At 44.7% G+C, this 24,746-nt stretch overlaps 1 long non-coding RNA gene across 1 annotated transcript in view; it reads right to left on the bottom strand.

Moving 5' to 3' along the window:
* The window catches only part of LOC126271866 (uncharacterized), a 62,162-nt gene that overhangs the window by 7,298 nt on the left and 30,118 nt on the right, over positions 1-24,746 (bottom strand). The window contains exon 3 of the long non-coding RNA XR_007549153.1: positions 26-132. This is a non-coding gene — a long non-coding RNA (uncharacterized LOC126271866). The remainder of the gene's footprint in view (positions 1-25; positions 133-24,746) is intronic.

Raw genomic sequence — 24,746 nt, 5'->3', positions numbered from 1 at the left:
AAATTTCAATGAAAATTATACTCACAAGGCAATCCTGGCTGCGAGCCCACCACAGGAGGCTGGACGTACAGTGCCAAGGTCCAGTTCCCTCCCGTCTCTCCTCAAAATCCAAGATAAAATCCTGGAGTTGTACTATAACAAGAAACGGAAATGGAATTAATAAGGTGAATTTAACATACACATGAAATACACACTCAAAATACCAATTATTTACTAAGTTGGTAATACTGCCTCCAGAACTATCCTTATCTTGTTGCTGCTAGCTCTCCTCATCTTGGTGACAAAAATGTACGCAACACAGACTGATTGAGAGGGGTTATGGGACCAAACGGTGAGGTCATCAGTCCTGCAATTCCGAAGTTAATCACAAGAAAGAGGGTCCGCTAAAAGTGGATGGATCCAGTCAGGGGAGTCAAATTATAGAATAATAAACATTAAACACCCATAGTAAAAGGCATAAAAGGTGAAACCCAATCTAAGAACTGGAAAAAAAGGAGCGGTCATGGGGTCACCGACTCATAAGACTGGGAAAGAGGGCCCAACCACAACAAAGCTGCCGATGCTCGAAGACTAAAGTAGAATCTTATACCTGGAAATATAAAAACACTTTCATAGAGATAACTGAGGATCAGTTCAACCATTCGTCAATCATCTAATATTAAATTTAAGAAATCGTGAAGACGATGCTTAACACAAAGAGTGGAAAGAAGGGGACATTCCACCAATATGTGGGATACTGTCTGGCTCCACAATCACATTGTGTGGGTGGGTCATTACATAGGAGGAAACAATGGGTGAGCCTGGTATAACCAATGTATAGATGGCACAAAACAGTGGAGTACTCCTGAGAGGACACACACAGATGAGAGTACACACAACAAGGCTGACAGCAGTGGACTGAGGACTATGGAGGGGGGGGGGGGGGGGGGTTGTGGGTTTATACAGACTTAGGTGACCAATGAGAGAGCTTTATTTGAATGGACAGCCAATGAGAAGCCTTTATGGAACATCACTATTTCCTCGAAGGGCTTGATGTGACTATCATCTCTCTTTCCAAACAACAGGAATGCTTTTATGATTAACAGTGTTTTTGCAAGCATGTACAGACGCAATGAAGGCTTTTAACGGTGAGAACAAGAGTGAATGTTTACCATCTCTGAGAAGTTTGTTGAAAACAGGACATGTTTTCTGGGAAGGGTGACACACAATGGATGGTGTGCCTCATTAGGAGCATAAGGAAGAATGCATTCGATGTTATTCTGGGAGATTTTCGTTAACAGTTTCCATAAGCAGTGCAAAAGATTCCTATAGAATGTCCAGAGGGAGGCTAGACTTTCATTTACATACACATGAGACATCAATATAACACTGACAACCTTGTAGCTGCACCTGTGAGGGTGGGTTGCTAGGATAAGATCTTGCTCGGCAATTAGGCCATGTCATAGAGCTATCACATATGGAAGCTCTCAATGAGTCGTCATTCATGTCATGGGCGCCAGCCAGATACGTCTCGCCTGTGGGACAGACTGGCACGTATAGCAATTAGAAGACTGTGTCTCCGACTATTTATGCTAATCTGCACTGGACCTGCAGATATGAAGGTGATGTGTCAGCGCACCTGACATGGTGGCCCCGTAAACACGTTACCACCCTCTCCAGGTGGGCATGCCCAGAAATCTCGCTTGTGGGACAGGTTGGACCCGTGTCAGTGCACTGCCCAAGAGAGTGTGCCTGTCACAGCTGGTCATCATTCCGCCTTGGACCTCTGTAGGGAACAGATAGCTGGTAAGCCACAGTTGAATTTCTCAATGATCGTTTGAAAACATTTTCACATGCAGTGAGTGTTTGTGCACTGCATTATTTCGTATAAGTGTTGTGAGCATGTTTGCTGAGCATTACACATACATTATTCCGACAATTTAACACACAGTGAATGTGTCTGTACATCAGTGTACTGCATTATTTTGCTAATTTAAGAGTAGTTTGCACATTGTAGGCTATGTATTGCAATCAGGGCTAGTGTTTTGTATCAGCGTAATAAATAAACTAGGTGAAATCCATCCCTAAATAAACTGTTTCAGCTTCCCACTGAAGTACACTTCTTCCTCTGCAACAGCTGGATGGAGACTGACCATTTCCCACCAATTCCAAGGTAGATGTGGTGGTTGGATGACTTAGGTTTGAGGAGGTAGCTCAACTGACCTATTTTCCCACCAAAACTTGAACTTCCCGCCATGACGACATTGCCACATCATGGCTGCCATTTTGAATAAATTTAGCAACAATGCAGAATGTGGTTGTGCTCTCTTTGTCCTACTACTAATGATGGTCAAATGATATGTGAGAAGAACAACACTTATTCAACACAAATCCTGAATGTTACACATGTAACAAGCCTGGTCACTGTAAGGAGAAATAATTTGCTATAACTGCTGGGTACAGGGCCACACAGAGCAACCTGAGCAACAGACAACTTGGGAGACCATACTAACGTAACTCCCTTCCCCTCCCCTCTCCCATTCAGAAATTGGCAGGGAAAAACAGTCTGTGCTAGGCTGCAAGATAGGATGGATGTAAGTCTATATTTTGTATGCAGTGCAGTATATTGTTTATTTAAACATTGTGAGTAGCCACTCATTGAGCACTATACAGTAGCTCCATCCAGTGTGTTCACACTGAGGTCCAGAGGCCATCTGACCTACTTCACAACACCACTACACCAAAAGGTGCTCTTGACCTCCCATGACATAATCCAAGATGGCAGCGAAGATTAAAAATTGCGGGAAATTCGCTCAATCTACATCTAGCTGCTAAATGCCGAGGACCTCATGACGGTATGCTAATATATCATGCACAAGATATTGTTTAACCAATTTAAGAATATTGTACATTTACTTCTAAAATCTTAACATCTCAAAAGTGACGTTTGTGTTTAAACAATTTAGACAATGTTAAGCTACTATGCAATTTTTTTTTTTTTATTCTGATAGCGACATGATCCACGTAATTACACTCTCACAGACCACACTAAACATATCCGAAAAACTTTCTCGGGCGCACTCTGTGCACCAGAATCGCACCCGCTGGAAGCAGCCATGCGCCGGGCTTGAAGAGCCGGCCACTGGCAACTGCAACTGCCACTGTAACTGCAGGGCAGTTGCACTAAGCACATCCTGTCGTACTAGAATTACCTCACCCTTCTTTATGGCGCACATATACTCCTTGTCGTTGACAAGAACTGCTTCAGGCATTATTAAAATCTGTTTAAGCAATGTGAGACTGGACATAGCAAACACTCCCTGTTGAGGTCCAGCCCACGGCTGTAAACTGCCATGTTAGTATTAAATTTCATCGTGGTGGTGGTGGTAGTAGTAGTAGTAGTAGTAGTAGTAGTAGTAGTAGTAGTAGTGTAATTTGTTTTATATTGTTGATTTATTTCTTATTTCATGATTGTTCTTTTTCTAGCTCACTTGGTGAAAATGTAGCTTCAGCTGGAGGCTGAAAAAACACACACGCCACACACTGAGGAACAGCCTCCAGTGCCAAATATACAGCACTAACAGTCACCTAAGCGTAGATGAAAAAAATACCTATGCGGTAGTAGCTATTTGTATTGTATTTTGTATTATTATGGCAAAAATTCTAGAGGCTTTTGACCTCATAGAAAGGCAGCTGGAAACTATTCACCAACTGCAGCAGCAGTCTCCAACACCACAAGAACAATGGAAGGACAACAAACACTTAAATGGACAAAAGGGGAGAAGAAAATCACAGAACCGCAAGAAACTGTTAGAAGGGATTAAGATGACAAAACAGATTATCAAGGCTGGCTGACCATGAGAATAAAAAGGAGAAGCCAGCCACTCTACAACCCATTAAAACGTCCACCCTAAAAGCACTAGGATGGATGACACCGAGTGACAAAGGACATGCACTAAATCTTAGATCAAACGATAAAACCCACCCTTGCGAATAAAACATAAAACTGAATCAGCCAATGAGGTGTTCTCAGATAAAATTATCAGCAATGAGTCCGGTAACTGAAAATTTCATCATAAGGCAGTCAAAGTGGGACAGTGCACCAGAATGTGGGCCACTGTCAACAGGGGGCTGTACCTCAGCCAGGTGGCGGGAGAAGCCACCATTCCACTGGAGGACGACATTATCGTGAGGCTGGGAAGGCATGAAGTGTGGGAGGCAGGTTATGCCTCAGGGTCACCTGTTGCCACCGACTGAGTATTTGTAGCCATTACTAAGATGGATGAGGCATCAGTGAGATCCAGGTCCACAGGGGACACTAAGATCTCCAACGCATCCTCAGATGCGGAACTGATAGGGAGTGGTGGTGTTGGGGCCACCAGAGGGTCCTGTTCTTAGCACACTATTACTTAGTTTGCTTGCTCTCTTGCTTCTCTTTAGGGGCTTGCTAGGAAGATTTCTCTGAAGCAGCTTCAGGCATGGAGGAAGACTGAAGCTCTTCGTCCACTGGCAAGTGTCTGCCATGACATTAGTGGAGACCTTGGGAGAGAGGGCCCTGAAGGTCCCCTTCTGCACAAGAGGAGCCAGAGGAGGCTGTTGCTTCTCCAACAGGGGGAGGGGACCGATGTCCCCTGTGCTTGGGGGTGGGGGGCTTGCTCCTGAAGTAGGTGCTTTGGGGGCAACAGAGGAAGATTTGCCCCCTACCATCAAGCCATCAAGGTGGCGGATGTATTCTGGTGGCCCAGAGGGCCCACTGTTCATGGCTCAGAGTGAGGAACAACTGGCACTTGGGATGGTGATGGTGACATAGCTGCAGTATATGTTGCAATCAATCTAATGGGGTATAATATTCCAAATTTACGAAGTGTAGCAGGAAGACATGCTTGAACTTCCAGCACTTAAAGCCCCACATAAGGGGAGGGATGTAGGGCTTAACGTCACAGCAGTAAACTACCACCTTGATCTTTCCAGGCAACGAGTCACCCTCAAAGGCCAAGATAAAGGCACCGGTAGCAACCCTGGTGCCTTTTGGTCCACTGTAAATGCGTCGGATGATATGAACATCCCGCTGTTCTAAATTGGCGTGGAGTTCGTCATCAGACTGCAAGAGGAGATCGCGATGGAAAATGATCCCTTGGACCTTGTTGATGCTTTTATGGGGAGTGACGGAAACGGTAATGTCACCTGCTTGTCGGAGGCAAGTAATGCTCAGGATTGGGCTGGGGATGCTGTCTGAATCAAGACTGCACTGTTTCGCATCTTGGACAGCACTGTCACTTGTCCAAACTTATCCTTAAGGTGTTCAATAAAAAATTGAGGCTTCATAGGTAGAAAGGTGTCCCCATCAGTTCTGCTACACACTAAAAACTGAGGTGAATATGGCTCTCTCCGTTCTGTAGCCCTATGTTCCTCCCATGGTGTAGCGAGGGAAAGAAACTATTACGGTCATTCTTGTGGGCACTGTATTTGATCTTGCCCTCCTTAGAGACTGCTACTGCTGTACGGTCACCAGGAAGAGATGACTTAATCTGCTTCATTGCGTGTCATCCACTCTGACTTGGGCTTTCCCCCAGGGCACCACCCAGCCACAGCGAAGGCCAACTAGCATGATGGCCGTTGCCGGGAGTCCTGATACACCAGGAAGACAGGCATCTACTCCTTTTGCATACGTGGGGAGTTTACAGCTCACGCATCAGCAGTGCAATCCCCGTGTTGTCAGGGGGCTACCACCAAATGGGTACATGATGGCCCCACCACAATGGACTGGCTACCGTGCTGGATACTGGGCGCAGAGAAATCCATTATTGTCATGGGGGCAAAAGAGGACAGGATGCAACTGAAGAAGATGACATACCCCGGAAAGTGTCCTTGCCCAAATAGCTGGATTGCAGGTGGAGATGCAAAGCCATGACAAGACATTCAGGAGATCGAATCTAAGGACACTATGGATAACTCGTGCACCCCGTAAGGCGTACTTCCCCATATGGCTCGCACTTCAGTAGAATTTTCAAAGTGACAGGTCAAACCCTACAGGGGACCACCAAATGAAGGCTGAAACGTGAGAGATTTTTTTTAGTCACCTCTTGCAACAGGCAGGAATACCTAGGGCCTATTCTACCCCCCCCCCCTCCCCCCAAGACCCGCAGGGGGGGTATATATGTTTGGTGATAGTGATGAGATGGATCAGAGGCACCGTATCGAGCTAACTATTTGTAGTGTTGTTCCCAGAACCGATCATGGCCCTCTGGTTTGGAGCCGAGTGGAAGGCTTAAACCAGAGGCTCAGACAATTCTGCGGACATCTGGGGTGCAAATGTCACGACTTCCGCTATTGGGTGGAGAAATGTAGGAACCCTTGAATACGTCAGGCATGCACTACACGCAGGAAGCAGCTACAAGGGTAGCGGAGTATGTGTGGAGTGCACATGTGGGGTTTTTAGGTTAGAGAATTCTCTCCCTAGGCCCCATCAAGACGCCTCCTGAGATACAACAAGGAAGCAGTAGGCAAAATGCAACAGGGAATGACAATATTAATGTGATAATAGTAAACTGCATGAACGTCTGTAGAAAGGTCCCGGAACTGCTCTCATTAATAAACGGTCACAAGGCTCACATAGTACTAGGGACGGAAGGTTGGCTGAAACCAGATGTGAACAGTTATGAGATTCTGAACTCAGATTGGAATGTATAACGCAGAAACAGGATGGACAGTCAGGGGGAGGCGTGTTTAGAACAACAGAGATATAGGTAAATCACATTACCTGTCTACCATGCCTTTCATCGTCAGGACCAGGAATCATCGTAAGATTAATGAATAAAAAGTGCAATAGTACTGAAGGAAATTGACAGATACGAAATGTAAAATAATTTTGGTGAAGGTCATGGTTAAAGGAGGCTCAAACACGGTAACTGGAAGTCTCTATAGGTCCCCTGTCTCAGCAGCTGTTGTGACAGAACACCTGAAGGAAAGTTTGGAAAATATTTTGAGCAGATTTCCCAACCATGTTATAGTTTTGGGCAGAGATTTTCATTTACCAGATATAGACTGGGACACTCAAACGTTTATAACGGGTGGCAGGGACAAAGAATCCAGTGAAATTTTTTTAAGTGCACTATCTGAAAACTACATTGAGCAGTTGAACCAAATCGTGGCAATAACATATGACCTTATGGTGACAGACAGACCCAAACTATTTGAAACAGTATGCAGAACAGGGAATCAGTGATCATTAAGCAGTTACAGAATCAGTGATTTCAGCAGTACATAGAAATATTAAAAAGGTAGGAAGAATTTTTCTGTTTAGCAAAAGTGACAAAAAGCAGATTTCAGAGTACTTGACGACTCAACACAAAAGTTTTATCTCAAGTACAGATAGAGTTGGGGATCAGGGGACAAAGTTCAAAACCATCTTACAATATGCATTAGATGAATATGTGCCAAGCAAGATCGTAAGAGATGGAAAAGAGCCGCCGTGGTACAACAACTGAGTCAGAAAACTGCTACGGAAGCAAAGGGAACTTCACAGCAAACAAACATAGTCAAAGCCTTGCAGACAAACAAAAATTACACGGAGTGGAATGTAGTGTGAAGTGGGCTATACGGGAGGCATTCAACAAATTCGAAAGTAAAGTTCAGTGTACTGACTTGGCAGAAAATCGTAAGAAATTTTGGTCTTATGTCAAAGCGGTAGGTGGATCAAAACAAAATGTGCAGACACCCTGTGACCAAAGTCGTACCGAAACAGAAGATGGCAGACTAAAGGCAGAAATACTAAATGCCTTTTTCCAAAGCTGTTTCACGGAGGAAGACTGCACTGTTATTCCTTCTCTAGATTGTCGCACAGATGACAAAAAGGTAGATATCGAAACAGATGACAGAGGGATAGAAAAACAATTAAAAACGCTCGTAAGAGGAAAGGCCGCTGGACCTGATGGGATACCAGTTCAATTTTACACAGAGTACACAAAGGAACTTGCCTCCCATCTTGCAGTGATGTACCATAGGTCTCTAGAAGAGCGTAGCGTTCCAAAGGATTGGAAAAGGGCACAGGTCATCCCTGTTTTCAAGAAGGTACGTCTAACAGATGTGCAGAACTACATACCTATATCTCTAACATCGATCAGTTGTAGAATTTTGGAACACTTATTATGTTCGAGTATAATGATTTTTCTGGAGGCTAGAAATCTATTCTGTAGGAATCAGCATGGGTTTCAAAAGAGACGGTCATGTGAAACCCAGCTCGCACTATTCGTCCACGAGACTCAGAGGGCCATAGACACGGGTTCACAGGTAGATGCCGTGTTCCTTGACTTCCGCAAGGCATTTGATACAGTTCCCAACAGTTGTTTAATGAACAAAGTGAGAACATATGGACTATCAGATCAATTGTGTAATTGGATTGAAGAGTTCCTAGATAACACAATGCAGCATGTCATTCTCAATGGAGAGAAGTCTTCTGAAGTAAGAGTGATTTCAGGTGTGCCACAGGGGAGTGTCGTAGGACTGTTGCTATTCGCAATATACATAAACGACCTTGTGGATAACATCGGAAGTTCATTGAGGCTTTTTGTGGATGATGCTGTAGTATATCGAGAGGTTGCAACAATAGAAAATTGTATTGAAATGCAGGAGGATCTACAACGAATTGACACATCGTGCAGGGAATGGCAATTAATGTAAATGTAGACAAGTGTAGATCAGCAACTGGAAGCAGTTCATTCCATTAATTATCTGGGAGTAGGCATTAGGAGTGATTTAAAATGGAATGATCATGTAAAATTTATCGTCGGTAAAGCAGATGCCAGACAGATTCATTGAAAGGATCCTAAGGAAATGCAATCCGAAAACAAAGGAAGTAGGTTACAGTACACTTGTTCGCCCACTGCTTGAATACTGCTCACCAGCTTGGGATCCGTACCAGATAGGGGGGGGGGGGGGGGGGGGGAGAGGGGGAGAGAGAGAGAGAGAGAGAGAGAGAGAGAGAGAGAGAGAGAGAGAGAGAGAGAGAGAGAGAAGCGCGCTTTGTTACAGGATCATTTAGTAATCGCGAAAGTGTTACGGAGATGACAGATAAACTCCAGTGGAAGACTCTGCAGGAGAGATGCTCAGTAGCTTGGTACGGGCTTTCCTTGAAGTTTCGAGAACATACCTTCACCGAGAAGTCAAGCAGTATATTGCTCCCTCCTACGCGTATCTCGCAAAGAGACCATGAGGATAAAATCAGAGAGATTAGAGCCCACACAGAGGCATACCGACAAATTTTCTTTCCACGAACAATACGAGACTGGAATAGAAGGGAGAACCAATAGAGATACTCAAGGTACCCTCTGTCGCCCTCAGGTGGCTTGCGGAGTATGGATGTAGATGTAGATGTAGATTCTGACGAGGATGAGATACCTGAATGGATCAGGGAACTGGCTCTAGAAGAGTTGCAAAGCAGTGTGACCTGGCCCATTTAGAGGATGACTTTGCTGAAGGGATGGTAGAGATAGCTGACTGTAGTAGAGGTAGATTCTAACATGGACCCAGTGCATGGAAGGTAACTACTCAGCCTACTTACATAGCAATGCTGGAACATTGTACATATTTTTTTTCACTATTCTCCCTCTCTTTTACAGCGGCTGCATCAATGCAGCTGCAGCACACTGTAACGTGGGTACCGGTGGTGGCTAAGCGCACCTAGCCAAAGTGGCATCCAGTGAAACATGCCATATTGGCAAAAACTGCCACAGCTGCCCCAAGCACTGTGTGTGTTGATTGAGCAATGAGCTACCATCCCTCAGGCTAGCAGGTCAGGCCTACAGCAGCAGCAGCAGCAGCAGCAGCAGCATCAGCAGCATCAGCAGTGCCTGGAGCTGTCGCCACAGCCAGCCTGTTTCCACTGGCCTGACGCATTAGTGCCACCTCATCCTCCTACTCAACCGCATCAGAATCATCACTGGCAACAAAACAATGAAAGGTATGTGTGCCTCGGCACATACCCCTGTGCACCTCACCAACTCCATCATCAAAAGGATGGACCTCATCACCCTGTAGTAGTAGCTGATCCTGTGGCCAAGTACAGTACCCTCTCCTGTCCTTTTTAGTGAAGGACATCAAGCCAGTGAAACCATATTGCAGTTAGAATACTTAGTATAGCAGTTGCCTTTAAGGAGCAAAACCCATTCACAAGGATCAAGAGTCCAGCAAGACTATCAGGTTTCTCAGGGTGTGTCTTCCTCTCATGGAAACAGAGCTCCTCAAAACAGTCCATGACCTGTGGTATACTGTCATTAAATGCAGTGCGGTGCTATGCATCAAACTTGGTGCAACACACCTAAGATATCTACGGCATTGGAGAGACAAGTCTTCGTTATTTTTTTTGGGAGAAAATAGTGTGATAATGTGGAGCACGTCATTTGCCAGGTGGTTTTGTGAATCCACATTTAGGGCTATACTGGCCTGGTTTTCCGAGACGGAAGTGAGAGGGCAGCTAAAGCACTCAGCTGTGTACTACACCTGGGCATCCAAACACATGTATTTGATCTGGTAAATGGAGGCTATAGCTGCATCAAACTCCGTAAGGAGATAGCTAATAAGAGAGCACACATTAATGTCTAAAACAGGAAGGATCAGGCCTGTTTTGCATGGTCGAGAGAAATTACAATTATGGAGATCATCCTGGGCGTTCCAGTACATACCATGTAGGTGACAATATTCGTGGGTGATGTAATTGATGGTATAGAGTTCCTGTCAAGATCCAGGACATACCTGAATTTGAGGCATAGAATACTGGAACGTAGGTTAAGGTTTGTGGCCTGGTGAAGAAAAGCAAGACAGATGAACAGAACAAGCTGAGCCATGGTTGACTCGTGTTATGCTTTGCATTAAACCTTGGTTGCTATTCTGTGATTAGTCTCCCACAGTTATTACGATTATGCTGTTATCCTCTCTCCCACCCGTGAGTGGCAGCAGCACCCTGTATCGATATTCACCTTAAAGTTTCCAGCTGTGCCGTGTGTGGGCAGATGGTCGGAGCAGCGAGGAAGTCTCTGTGGCGCGTGTCTGGCTGGTGTCTCTGGTGGCATCGACGCACGGTCGGAGTGTGAGGGTTTGTTCCCATTGCTACGAGGTCCGTGGCTCACCAATCCCAGAAACGAAAGTTGAGTCTTTACTTAATCTACCAGCCAGCCCTAACTGTTCACAATGTGTCATTTTAATTTCGTTGTGGGCTGCTGGGACATTCCTGCGAGCAACAGCGTGTGTTTTCAAGATGGTGAAATTCTAGCCGCCCTCCTGTGGAGTTTAACTTAACTTGATTATTTTGGAATTGAAGTGCACAAGTGGAATCTTCTGCCTTATGACCGTTAACATTTCGGTTACCTGCCCTGGCCGTTTACGTAAACTCAGGCAGTGTATTTTCCTCTTCCTGTTGCGACTGTCTAGCACAGCGTCTAGTTTGACAGTCAAATGTGTAATTTGTTGTGGGCGCCAATACCTTCTGCGCAGTTCCATGGAATTTCCTGTTGTGTGCTGGTCGGGCGGAGCAGAAGTTATCCTGTCGCTTGGTCCATTGTCTGTGTGTTGGTTGAGTTGCAGTCGGATAGAGAACTGTTGGGCCGACTGCCTGTCCCACCTAAGTGAGCGTTAGTGTTTGAATTCCAGGCCGAACCTTGGAAAATTCTGAGCGCCATTTGGTGTGCTGCCTTTTCTTATTTGTTCTTGTTGTTTATGTATGGCTTCTAGCCGATTTTAATTTAAAGTTGTTTTGCCCTTGAAGTGTGAGACTGAATGGTGCATTTAGCTGGGAATTAAGTTGTAAAATTAATGTTTGGGTTGCTCTGTTTTTAATGTTTCCTTTACTCTTGTAATGTTTGTTAAATGAATAAAGTAGTATGTTCCAGTGAAACTGACAGCCACGCATTTTGGCCCCTTTCCACAAATCAAACGATCTGTCTTGTCCTGCAGGTATAGCAGGGGATCTCACAAGCGTATGGTTGTCCCCCCTCCATTTCTCAAAATTTGCCGGTGAATGTAAGATGCATGGAACATGCTGCTGTTCTCTGAATGTGATAATTATCATTATGTTTGGATCAAAGAATGGCCTGACGTCTGTTCTCTCAACTGAGTAACCACAAGTGTATAAAGCATATTTGCTTAAGGTGACTCAATGCCTTTTCTGCACGCAAGTTATTAGCGGTCCATCTAGGAGACTGTACTTCCAAGGATGAAGTACATATAGTTATGCCTACTACGAAAAAAAAGTCAAAGTTTACGAATGCTCACCACCACGAGCAATGACCGTTTGTAGTTTATGCCGACTTTGAATGCCTCCTCACTTCTGACTCACTGTGAAGGTGACTGGACGACCTTACATACCGCCTTTACAGAAAAGCATACATCATATGCAGCAGCGTACCACACTGTATTTTACTGTGATCTGAGTCTCAACCACTATGAATCTTATGTCAATGATAATCCTGCGGTTTGGCTGCTCACTGAGCTCAAAAAACTTTCATCAGAGGTTGATAGGCTTTAAAACCAAAACGTTCTCATGACCAAATGAAAAGGAAATGAAGATTTCTACAATAACACATTTGACTGTCATATCTGTGGGCTGCTGTTAGACATGCTGAAACTCCTCGTAGAGACCACTGTCACCTTACAAGGAAGTTACATGGCAGCTCACAATACATGTCAATCTGAAGTACCAGCTACCAAGACACAAACCTATTTTCTTCCATACTTTACGTTGGTATGATGCTCACTTTTTTGTTGGGCACTTGGCTAATTTCAGCTGGGAGAAAAATCAGGTCTGTGTCCACCCTGAGAGCATTGAGGAACACATTTCATTCTCCAAATGAATGATGCCAAGAATTATGCTCTGCACACAACGTTTTATGCACGCACCACTCCAGAAGCTTGTTAATACTCTACCTTGGGAGGCTATGCATATCACTGGAGCTGCATTTCCCAACAAGGAAATGGACTGTTGCACAGTCTTCGATATTCAGCAAATGCTCAGCTTATTTGCACCACTTTTCCTAAGTAATGATATTATCCACCAATCACAACTAGACCTTGGTGCAAATAGTACAATGCCACTTATCGATATAGGTTCCTTGGCACCAGAACAGCGTAGCAGACAATATGAATACACAACGAGAAATAAAGGTATATATGATGTGAATATGCCACGAGAAAGGTTTGCCGGCAGTGTGGGCAGAGATCTTAACAAGAAACATTGTTGAGAACAGTGCTAGCAACACATCTGCAATGAAAACATGTTGCAAACTTCAGCACAGGCACAATTAGCAACAGTAAATTGTAGTGATTGATAAGGTTATGAAAAACCACAGCCATCACTCTGTTGAGAAATGTGGATCTATATGCCTGCAGTTCACAACTTGTTCATGCAAAAAATACAAATCAATTTTTGAGTTAGTGGTTATTCATAATGCAAAGGCCACAAACAACTGTGCAACACAAAGAAAATTTCATGCCACACAGGAAACCGTTGGTGGATAGCATCCAATTAAGAATAAATTACAAATCACTAGTTCTACATGCTGACTTGAAGGGGGCTAAATCAGGAAGCGTTTTGTGAATTGCAGCAGCAGGTTGTTTAATATGTGCAAGGCAAACACAATGAGGACTTCCTGATTATTTGCGTAATCACCCCAATGAAGCTGCTGGAGATAAAAGGTTTTTTCCAACTGCCTAGGTCACAGAGTTCAAAGCAAGTATGAACTAATATGTGACTATTAACAAGAGGTTAGGCCTTACATCGCAACATAGCACACTTGCTCAGCAACTTTCCCTATCTTTTGATGAATTACATGCATATCAGCACCATACAAACTACCAAAAGGTTACAAATGATTGTGTTGAGTTGTTTTAGGCAGATCTTGAGCCATTTTATTTCAGTGAAACAGTAAATCTGAACATGATAATCAATATTTCTCAATGAACCTCTATGTAAAAAGGAGGTTGTGTTATTGTTAGGTGAAAATGATTTATATGAGAGAGAGAGAGAGAGAGAGAGAGAGAGAGAGAGAGAGAGAGAGAGAGAGAGAGAGAGAGAGGGGGGGGGGGGGGTGTTGCTGGCCAGTACTTATCTCATTGTACAGCCGATAGATACACAAAACAGAACAGAAAATTTACATTCCTAGCTTTTAGAACTTTGTTCCTTCATCAGGGAGGAGAGAGGGGAAAAAAAGGAAGAAGCGAAAGTGGATTCAGTTACTCACAACCCAGGTTATGAAGCAACAGGGAAAGGTAAACAGGGAGGGTAGCAAGGATGGAGGCATGGTTGTCAGAGGGAAGCCAAAGATATTCTACTATAAGTACTGTGCCAGCTTCAAGCCAAAGAGGATGCATACAGAAGTAAAGAGGTATATAGTATAAAGATAAAATGTAGGATGAAAAGATGCATAAATGGCTAAAGAGGAGGGAGAAAAAGGAGAAGACTGAAGAGTAAATGGGAGTGAGGTTGGTTAATGTAGGTTCAGTCCAGGGGGATGGCGAGAAGAAAGGATGTGTTGCTGTGCCAGTTCCCATCTCCGCAGTTCCGAGGGACTGGTGTTGAGTGGGAGAAGTCAAATGGCACATACAGTGTAGCAGGTTCCTAGGTCCTTAGAATTATGCTGGAGGGCATGGTCTGCTACTGGGTATTGGACATCTCCTAGGCGGACAGTTCGTCTGTGCCCGTTCATGCGCTCAGCCAGTTTAGTTGTCATCATACTGATGTAAAAGGCTGTGCAGCTGGTAAATGACATGTGTTGTTTCACATGTGGCCCTGCCTTGAATTGTGTATATTTTACCAGTAGCAGTGCTGGAGTAAGTGATTGTGGAGAGTATGCATGGAGCATGTTTTGCAACGGGGTTGGTTACAGGGGAAGGAACTGCTAGGTAGAGAAGGTGGTCAGGGAATACTGTAGCGTTTGACAAGGATGTTACGGAAGTTGGGGGGGGGGGGGGGGATGAAAGGCAACTCTGGGTGGTGTGGGGAGAATATTGTCAAGGGATGATCTCATTCCAGGGCTTGACTTGGAAAGTCATATCCCTGGCAGAGTAATTTGTTGATGTATTCGAGGCCAGGATAATATTGGGTGACAAGGGGGATGCTTCTGTGTGGTCTGGGGGTAGGAACATTGTTGTTGGACGGGGAGGAATGTATTGCTCAGGAGATCTGTTTGTAGGCAAGGTCTGCGGGAGAGGAAACCACTGGTCAGGTTATTGGTGTAATATAAAACTGGGTGACTTAGAAACACTTGTATGACAGGAGTTACTGAACAGACAAATGGAGCAAATATAAGAATGCAGTACATCAAGTAGCTGAAAGAAATACAATCTCAAAAACAAGACTGACAGAAAGTGCAAAATGGCTAAACTGGAATGGCTAGAGGACAAATGCAAGGCTGTAGAAGCATTTCCTATAGAAAATGAAAGAAGCCTCTGGAGAAAAGAGAAGTAACATATGAATACCAAAAGCACAGAAGGCAAGCTAGTACTAAGCAAGGAAGGGAAGCTGAAACAGGACTGTACAGAGGCCTACAAAAACTAACTTGAGGACAATGTTACAGAAAGTGAAGAGGAAGATGGGATGGGAGAGTAATACTGCACAAAGAATTCAACAGAGTAAAGGCAGACCTAAGTCAAAACAAGGCCTCTGGAGTAGATGGGATTCCCTCCAGGTTGCTGAATTCCTAGGAGAAAGCCAGCCATGACATAACTATTCCACAGTTCCTACTTCAAGAAGACCATAATAATTACAGTTACAAACATAGCAGCTGCTCACCAGTGTGAATATCACTGAACCAACAATTTAGTAAGTCATGGCTGCAAAATACTGACAAATTATTTACAGAAGAATGGAAAAAAAATGATAGAAGTCCAACGGGATTATTACTGCCTCCAGAACTCAAACTGATCTTCCCTATGACATATCCTAGAAGACAGAGTGAAGAAAGGCAAACTTACATTGATAGCACATGTATACCTTGGGAAAGCTTTTGACATTGACTGGACCACATTCTTTGAAATTTTAAAGGCAGCAGGGATAAAATAGAGGGGTTGAAAGGTTATCTACAATTCATACAGAAAGCAGACTGCAGTTTTAAGTGTTGGAGGACATGAAAGGGAAGCAGTGGTTGAAGTTCTGAGATGTGGTAGCAGCCTATCCCTGATGGTATTCAATACATACATTGAGCAAGCTGTGACAGAAACTATGGAGAAATTTAAAAATGGAATTAAGTTCAGGAAGAAGAAAAATGATCTTTCAAGTTTGCCAATGATGCAGCAAATTCTACATTTACACTCTGCAAACTACCATGAGGTTCCCATTGTACCAGTTTTCAGGGTTTCTTAATGTTCCATTCACGTATGGAGCACATGAAGAATGCGTGTTTGAATGCCTCTGTGCATACAGTATTTATTCTCATCCTATCATCATGATCCCCCCCCCCCCCCCATGAGTGATACATAGGGGGTTGTAGCATATTCCTAGAGTCATTTACAGCTGCTTCTTGAAATTCTGTTAACAGACATTCTCAGGATGATTTACATCTATTTTCAAGAGTCTTTCCATTAAGTTCCCTCAGTATCCCTATTTGTGCTGCCCTATTAGTCATATATGGGATGGTTCCACACACTTCAGCAATATTCTAAGACGGGTCGCATGAGTGATCTGTAAGCAATATTCTTTGTAGATAGATTGCACTTCTCCAGTAAATTACTAAGAAAGCAAGTCTACCAACTGCTTTACTTATGACTGAGCCTGTGTGATAATTCCATTTTATTAACCCGTACAAAGAAACTTCCTAGCAAATTAAAACTGTGTGCCAGACTGAGACTCAAATTCGGGATCTTTCCCTTTCACGGGCAAGTGCTCTACCATCTGAGCTACCCAAGCACGACTCGCACCCCGTCCTCACAGCTTTACTTCTGCCAGTACCTCATCTCCTACCTGTGAGGAATAGAAAGAAGTACTTAAATCACTGAAACTTTCTTTTTCAATGCAGTCTCCTTGCAGACCAGTGAATATCACAGGAACAACTTGTTGGGCTAGCGCTGACCTCTTGTGGTGATTCCGACAACTTTTGAAACCACCCTCATAAATTAGGAAATGGGGTAATGAAAGTACAGAATAAGATTCACTACTTGGGCAGAAAAATAAATCATGACAGTCGAAGTGGGGAGGATGTTAAGTTCATACTGGCAATAGAAAGAAAAGCATTTCTGAGAAAGAGGCATAATTTCAACTTCAGTATTACGAACTATTTTCTGAAGCCATATCTTGAGCATAGCCTCATATGGAACTGAAATGAGGACAATAAGCATTTCAGTCGATAAGAGAAAAGCTTTTCGAGTGTGATACTATGGAAGAATGCTTAAGATTTGAGGTGTTGATTGAATAATAAATGACGAGATTCTGTATTGAACTGGGTAAAAAAGAAATTTACAGAACAAACTGATTAAAAGAAGAGATTGGTTGATACGACACTTCCTGAGCCATTACGGAACCCCCCCCCCCCCCCCCCCCCCACACACACACACAAATCATACAAAAGGAATCACTATATATTAAACTCCATCATTTTCTCCCACTGCTACATAGAAATTCAAAATTTGGCTAAAAAATGCCTACAACCTCTTTCCATAATATGGCAAAGTATGGTGCCCTGTGAGGTCATCCTTAGGCTTGATGACACTTTCAACAGCAAGGTGTTGACATAAGCAAAATAAAGGTAGAGCCCAGAAGTAAATGTGAGGTGTCAGGTGGGTTAATGACGCCACACTGGTACCAAATTTCACTGCAGTTCTATGCAATGCATGTCCACAGTGACATGTTACACTGAGGCTTCAATGAAAGCACCCCCTCATTTGCAGCGTTCATTCATATATATTTTGCAGCTGAAAACAACAGTCTGCAGTGCAGTGTGCAACAGAGCAATATTCTTCATAGCCTTAGACTTTTCTGGCACCCTCCCAGACGATTCAACCCTTCTCTAAAGACATTATGGGGCTGCAACCCCACTTTGTTCTGGTATACAGGGTGAAACTACGAAGGACCATTCGAAACCACTTGACGATGTTTGAACATGGTTCAAAGCAGTGGAGCATGTTTAAGCATTTTCAATCCTCATGTAACTTCACAGGTGAATACGACCTCAACACATGCATAAATAAAACAGTGAAGGGTCCCCTAAGATCCTAAGTTTGCCAACAAGCCCTGTGCACCTTTACTGAGCACTTTAAAAATGTACCAGTACTGAGGTAAGCATTCACCGATGACTACCGAGATTAGATCCGTAGTGTTGCCTATCCCGCTGGCACACAGTCATCGGCGAATGCATTTCTCTATACTTTTTTGAGATAGCCACCATGAACAGTGTGCAAGTGGCACCAAGGGTGTTGCCCAAGTGAGGTCGCACTTTGCTCTTGTCATGTTCTTTCCCTCTCTTACTTCCTGGGATCAGGCCACATGAGGGTGCGAAACAGGAGGGCTGAAAGAGTGAACATTCTTTGCTGCTTCTGATCACATTCATATTTCATTGAATGGTCCCTAGTGGTTCCACCCTGTTGACCAGGTCAAAAATTGCGGGCACACTCCTCTTGAAGGATGTCAGATCAGGTTTAATGGGCCTGCATGTCTACAATTCACTTAGTGATGTAGGGGCAGAAGGGGAGTATTGTCAGCAATGTCTATGATTATCAAGAATGTCATTCTGTTGCACACTGCCCTGCAAACTGCTGGTTTTGTAAATGAACACACCAAGAGAAGGTATGATTTCACTGCCCTATGCCACCTCCTGGGGACTTTTCATAGCGATTCTGGGTGGTGGTGTGCTGCAATGTTTTCCTTTGCCACCCACAAAACTGCATAATTTAAAATACGGGCATTGCAGTTCTAATCTCCGTCACAAGAGGCATCAATAAAGGCGATGTGATGTAGGCCAGGGGATGGGGGTGGAAGATCTTTCTGTCGTGTGACAAGTCTACAGTGGCTTTGGCCAGAAATGTTGTGAAATTTGGTACCACCTTACACCTCACACGAGCTTCTGAGCTCTGGCATTTTTTCGTCATTTGTCGACTTCTTTCTGCTTGGAGTTTCACTGAGTACAGGGGATTGCAGTCAACTTACAGTCTAATTTTGAACTTCTCCATCACTATGGAAGAAAACAGCAGCATTTAAAAAATTGAGCCTTTAACCTTTTCGCCCATCATAAAAAAATTATAGTCTGTTCTAAAACCGAATGAATTTATTGTCATACAGTCACGGATGGCAACACTCAGCTCCGAGTGTATATGAAATCGTTGCAGTGAGGCATTCTAATTGCTGCTGGTGACTGTTGCACATTATAAACTGTTCACTAATGTGTAAGCTTTGCTACTGTGAACTTGAACTCTGCATTCTCATGGGTGATCAACTGGAACACTCTAAACCTGAATACAGCAAATTAAACTGAAGTGAAAGAAGAGCATATAATTGAAAGTATTCTCTACTGTTTATATGGAAGAGGATGAAGCTACAGATTTCAGCAACGAAGTTTCAACAGATAAATGGATGCTGCTGCTGCTTCAGATATGAATTGAAGACATCATTGGTGCTTGTAGTGATACAAAAGTTGAAAGAGAAACAATGATAATAGCAATGAAAATGACAGAGCTGATTGAAACAGTGAGGCGATGATGGTTGGTTGGTTGTTTGGTTGAAGGAACCAAACAGCAAGGTCATCAATCCCTTGTTTCATAGGTGGTCGATTCGCATGGACTTACATCTCAGAAGAGTCATAAGGATAAAAGGTAAAAGAATAAAAGGTAAAAGGCTAAAAAAAGTAAAAGTGCAGTTGTGTTGTCAATGGTGAAACATGAGGGAAGTCAGCAAGTGGGCAACCCCAAGGCTATGCTAGAGGCAGGAAATATCCCACCTCTGATGCAGTACAGGCAAGACCACCTGCTATTAAAAAGCGTTCAACCGCTAGCATGTAGAAGTGTGTATTGTAAAAGGAGACTAACCACACCTAAAAAACGATAAAAACACAGTAAAAGGGAGAGAAAATAGGATCTTGGCCAGGGAGAGGAGTCAAGAATTTCCAAACACAGTTTACAGTGGGAGACACCCCAACCCTCACCGCACTGCCCCTACTCCAGAGGGAGATTAAAAACCTTAGAACTGAAAATAAAAACAACTTTCACAGAGGAATCTGAGAACCAGTTCAACCATGTGGGAATCGTCAGCCAACATTAGAGGTAAAGTGCGGGGAAGTCTGTACTTAGTATGCAGAGCCAAAAGAAGGGGGGCATTCCACAAAAATGTGGGTTACTGACTGGAAGGCTCCACAACCACGAAGTGGGGGGTGGCTCATTACACAAAAGAAATCCATGGGTCAGCCTGGTATGGCTGATGCAGAGACGACACAGCGTGGTTGAGTCCTTTCAGGAGAGGTGGAAGGAAGAATGCCATGGGACAGGTGTCATCTTAATCGAACGAAGTTTTTTAGACAGAAAGGTAACCTTCCGAGAGTCAGGCCATGACAGTGTGAAGTGGGTCTTGTTATGAAGCCATAAATCCGCTGCAGGAGGCATTACAGACAAGGGGGTTAAGTGACTGCTGCCCCAGCCAAATGATCAGCAGGCTCACTCATTACTTGGGGGTACCCATTGGGCAGGGACCCAAAGGAAATCAACTGAACAAGCAGCATGATGAAGATCAGCGAGAGGGTGATGGATGGCTGAGACCAACGGATGGCAGGAAAAACACCGATCAATAGCCTAAAGGCCGCTCATTGAGTCAGTACTTAACAAAATGTGGGCGAGTTGGGACTGTTTAATAAAGGTAAGGGCCTGGAAAACGGCCATCAATACCGCAGTAAACACTCGACATGCAGTTGGCAGATGATTTTCCATGCCAACAGAGGATGTGAAGGAATATCCCACATGATCAGCAGATTTAGAGCCATCAGTGTAAAAAAAAAAACAACAGGATCCTGAAACTCCCATTAAATTCAGCAGAAAAGACAATGTTGGGAGAACAGAATCTTTCGGACTCAGCGGAGGTCCATCTAAATCCAGGGCCAAGGAACTAACCAAGGGGAGGTGTTGGGGAGGACACAGAAGGAAGCTGAAAAACATGGCGAAGAGACGCAAGGCGGAGCCCAACTGGTAAACCCACCCAAAGTCAGGAATCAGTTGGTCGATGTCCTTGGTCTGGGAACGGTATAGAATAGGAAGGATGAGTGAGAGAGAAACGGACAGTGATTGCATAAGAAACCAGAATCTGCGACCGCCCAACAGAAAAGGGGGGATCCCAGCTTCAACAAGGAGACTATCAACAGGACTATTAGGGAAGGCACCGGGGGCCAAACGGATACCACGATGATGGACCAGATTCTGGAGGCGCATTGTGGAAGGAGGAGCCGAATCATAAACTTGACAACCATGGTCAAGTGAGACAGCACTAAAGCCCGATAAATGCGGAGAAGAGTGGAATGATCCACACCCCAAGAGATGTGGACAAGGAACTGAAGGACAGTGAGTTTATGGCAACAACCTATCTTCAAAAGTCTGATATGAGGCAGCCAAGTGAGTTTGTTGTCGAAAAGAAGACCTTGAAAACAAAACTGTGGGACCACAGGTAATCATTGTGCATTGAGGTAGAGCTCCAGATTGGGCTGGACCGTAGTACGGTCACAGAAGGGGACCGCCTGTGATTTTGAAGAAGAGAATTGAAACCCGTGTGAGATGGTCCATGCACCATGCCATATGGCTCCCTGTAGCTGCCGCTCTGGAGATGCCATCAAAGAGGAAATAACCCAAATGCAGTAATTATCCACATACAGAGCAGGGGTGACCAAAGGACCGACGGAGGCCCCAAGTCATCTATAGCAATGAGGAAAAGTACACTCAATACGGAACCCTGTAAGATGCAATTCTCCTGGGTCCATGCTGATCCATAATGGGTCGCAAGATGTTCCGCGAGAATCAACGGGTCCGTGCAAAGGCCATCTGGGAGGGTAGACTGCCAATGGCAACCATGGATAGCACAAAGTGTAGCCCATACCCATTTGCTCCGTTTGATTAAGTAAAGGGGTTTGCTGCAAAGACTGACAGCAGATGGGTGCTTCGTAAGGTGATGCAAAGCTCGACAGCGATCAAATGGCAATGGCCGTACTCCACCACAGGACTTGCCTTCAGCGAAATGGTTCAGATGAGCGTGGGATGGCAAGGCTAGCAGCGCAAACAATCGCATCAGACACGTCACATAGGATGTCATCAATAAAACCTAACAAAGAGGAAGAAAAAACGACCTGTGCAGTATATTGAGGGCAATTAATACATTGGAAAGACCAACGAGGTAACCTGTCCATCGGGGATCGGGAAGGTAGAGAGAGAATCAATGAAAATGGTCACTATTGTGAAGGTGGTCGTGTGGTGACCAGTGTAACGAAAGAATGAGGGAGGGAGAAGAAAGGGGAAGATCAATGGCAGAAAAGGCACTGTGACCAGCACTGAAATAGGTGGTTGGTTGGCTGGTTTAAAGGCGGGAGAAGGGACCAAACCACGAGGTCATCGGGCCCTTGTTCCTAATAAAACAATTCCACGAATGAGAGGAGAAAACGGACGAAACATGTAACAAAAAACAGAAAGAAAGGAAAAGCCACAAGAACAGAGAAAAGGCAATGAACACTTAAAGGAACAAAAGATGACAAGGAAACAACAGAGATTCTAGAAACAGAAGAGAGTAAAACAAGAAAGCAGATTACAGTGGCTGACCAACCACGAGAATTAAAAGGGAAAGCCAGCCACACTGCAACGCATTAAAACCTCAACCCTAAAAGCACTAGGGTGGAGGACACAGAGAGACAAAGGACATGCACTAAAACCTACATAGAAGTATCAAACCCACTCTCACAGATAAAACGTAAAACTAAAGCTGCTGTGGAGGCATTGTTGCCCAACACCGAAGGCAGGGTGCTGGGAAAGTTAAAAGTCTGCGCCACAGAGCGGCTAAAAGTGGGAAGTCCTGCAAGTGGTGGACGACTGTTATTTGGGAGCCACAGCGACACTGAGGTGGGTCCTCGCAACGGAGTAGGTAACCATGCGTTAGCCATGTATGGCCAATGCGGAGCCGGCAAAGGACAACTGATTCCCTGTGAGAGGTCTGCATTGAAGACTTCCCCACATTCATAGTCTCTCCTTAATGACATGTAGTTTGTTGTGCGTGCTGTTATGCCATTCCGTCTCCCAAAGGCGGAAAACCCTGCCGTGTAAGACAGAACGCAGGTCAGCTTCAGAGATGTTTATCTCTGGAAGCAGTTTCCGTGTCACCTGTTTGGCCAGCCTGTTGGCAAGTTTGTTGCTGGGGATTCCGACATGTCCTGTGGTCCACACAAACACCACGGAACGGTGGGACTGTTCCGGACTCCTGAATGGACACAACCAGAAGATGGCGAGGGTAGCACTGGTCGATAGCTTGTAGGCTCCTCAATGAGCCAGTACATAGGAGAAATCACTCGCCAGGGCATGAGTGGATGTACTCAAGAGCACGAGATATGGCCACCAACTCTGCAGTGAAAACACTGCAGCCAACTGGCAAGCAGTGCTGCCCAATATGCCCTCCATGAACATATGTTAAGCCTACGTGACCATCAGCCATTGAGCTGTGGGTGTAAACCACTTCAGAGACCCAGAACACGTCAAGTATCGAGAGGAAGTGACAGCGGATAGCAGTGGGGTTAACGGAGTCCTCAGAGCCATGTAAAAGATCCAGACGAAGCTGCGGCCAAGGCACACACCATGGAGGCATACGTGAATGGACCACAAGTAGAGGTGGTAAAGGGAAGGACTCCAGTTCGAAGAGAAGGGACTGCACGCGAACCGCAATCGTTAGCCCCAATCTGGGATGCCGATGCAGGAGATGGATTGCTGTGGAAGGGAAAAGAAGACAGTAATTCGGATGCTCAGGGGAACTGTGAGAGTGTGCTGCATAACTGAAGAGCAGTTGTGCACGTCTGATCTGCAGCGGAGGGACACCGGCCTCCACCAGTATGTTGGTCACTGGACTCGTCCTAAAAGCTCCTGTCGCTAATCTAACCCCACAGTGGTGCAGAGGGTCGAGTAAATGCAATGCTGAAAGCACTGACGAACCATAAACCACACTCTCATATTCAATTCAGGATTGGACAAGGGCTCTATAGAGCTGCAGCAGCATACAGCGATCTGCTCCCCAATTGGTGTTGCTCAGGCTGCTAGCACTTCTGCTTAAGCTGACAAATTTGAGGGAGCCAAGTCATTCGAGCATTGAAACCCAGTCCTAGGAATTGATATGTCTCCACTACAGTGAGTGGATCGTCATTAAGGTAAAGTGCGGGTTCCGGATGAACGGTACGACGCCTACAGAAGTGCATGACAGACGACTTTGCAGCTGAAAACTGGAAGCCTGGGCTAAAGCCCATGACTGCACCTTGTTGATGGCTCCCTAGAGGTGCCGCTCAACAACAACAGTACTGGAGCAGCAGTACGAAATGCAGTAATCATCTGCATACGGAGAAGGTGAGATGGAGGGCCCGACAGCTGCTGCTAAACTGTTAATGGCCACTAAAAATAGAGAGGCACTCAATACAGAGCCCTGTAGGACTCCATTCTCCTGGATATGGATGGAACTATGGGAGCCACAGAAAGTACGGAGCGACAGGAAATTCTGGATAAAAATCGGGAGTGGGCCTCTGAGACCCCTCTTGTATAATGGGACTTATGAAGAATGTTAGTGAGGCTGATGGGCCGAT

This window comes from Schistocerca gregaria, chromosome 5 (assembly GCF_023897955.1).
Source record: "Schistocerca gregaria isolate iqSchGreg1 chromosome 5, iqSchGreg1.2, whole genome shotgun sequence".
Classification (NCBI taxonomy): Eukaryota; Metazoa; Arthropoda; class Insecta; order Orthoptera; family Acrididae; genus Schistocerca; species Schistocerca gregaria.
The sequence above is the reverse complement of the archived record's forward strand: the minus strand, read 5'-3'. Positions and strand labels throughout refer to the sequence as shown.